This window comes from Mandrillus leucophaeus, unplaced genomic scaffold (assembly GCF_000951045.1).
Source record: "Mandrillus leucophaeus isolate KB7577 unplaced genomic scaffold, Mleu.le_1.0 Scaffold44, whole genome shotgun sequence".
In the NCBI taxonomy this organism is placed as follows: Eukaryota; Metazoa; Chordata; class Mammalia; order Primates; family Cercopithecidae; genus Mandrillus; species Mandrillus leucophaeus.
In genome coordinates this window covers 823,900-824,806 of record NW_012104698.1, presented here as the reverse complement: position 1 = coordinate 824,806, position 907 = coordinate 823,900, and the positions used below count along the sequence as shown (strand labels likewise).

Sequence of the window (907 nt, the reverse complement as noted above, 5' to 3'; positions counted from 1 at the left end):
ATGACTCAGGGATTGGGGGGAACCCTGCACTCTGCATTCCCCCCCTCATCTCTATGACTCGGGGTTTGGGGGGGACCCCACACTCTGCATTCCCCTCCTCGTCTTTATAACTCGGGGGTTTAAGGTGGGACCCACACTCTGCAAATTCTAACAATTTCCACGTGGCGCCTGGTATAAGGGCTGCATTTGGAGAACCGCTGCTTTGCAAAACCCTTGAAGAATGGCCTCGTATGATCGGGAGCTAGTGTTATATTAACTCGAAGGCTTCACATCATAGCTTGTGGCTTTCTGAAGCATTGCTAATTAATTAACTTGGAAACACCCAAAGGTCATTTTAGATCAAACCTTGTTTTATGAAATAGGTGTAAGTCCTGATAAGTTATGAGCCAATAAAATTTCGATACATTGAAGTCATTAAATCATTTGGTACCATGAGTTATTTTTAAAAATAAGATAAACTGAATTACTACCCAAAAAAAAAAATTGGAATCACTCCCTGTTAAATTAACTGAGTGAAAGGGAAAAGCTCCTTTTAGAACAGGAAAGAAACTATCATTTTTACTATTTTATCAATGACTGGAGTCAAATTTGTGTGTAAGTGTTGCTGTGTTAAGTATATTGATTGGTTTGGTTGAAGTGAGTTTCATCTGTCCTGGAACAGCGTCCCCGACCATGGAGGGCTTCTCCATGTCTCGTCCACACACATGATCATCCAAATGGTTCCTGTGATGTCACTGTCTGCTGCTCCTCTGACTTTGTACAAGGACCAATAAATGTGGGGGTTCTTGCAAACTCTGAGGTCACTCTTAGAGTAAAAGGCTGTTTATCCGCTCGATTTTGGTATATGAGGAGCCTTTCTGCAAGTTACTAATCTAACCGTGTGAGTGCCTGACCACACAACCAGAGT

General features: G+C 42.2%; 1 protein-coding gene across 1 annotated transcript in view; it reads left to right on the top strand.

Annotated features, from left to right (window-relative positions):
• LOC105549455 (receptor-type tyrosine-protein phosphatase N2-like) overlaps positions 1 to 907 on the top strand; it is a 559,495-nt gene that overhangs the window by 30,768 nt on the left and 527,820 nt on the right. The window lies entirely within an intron of this gene.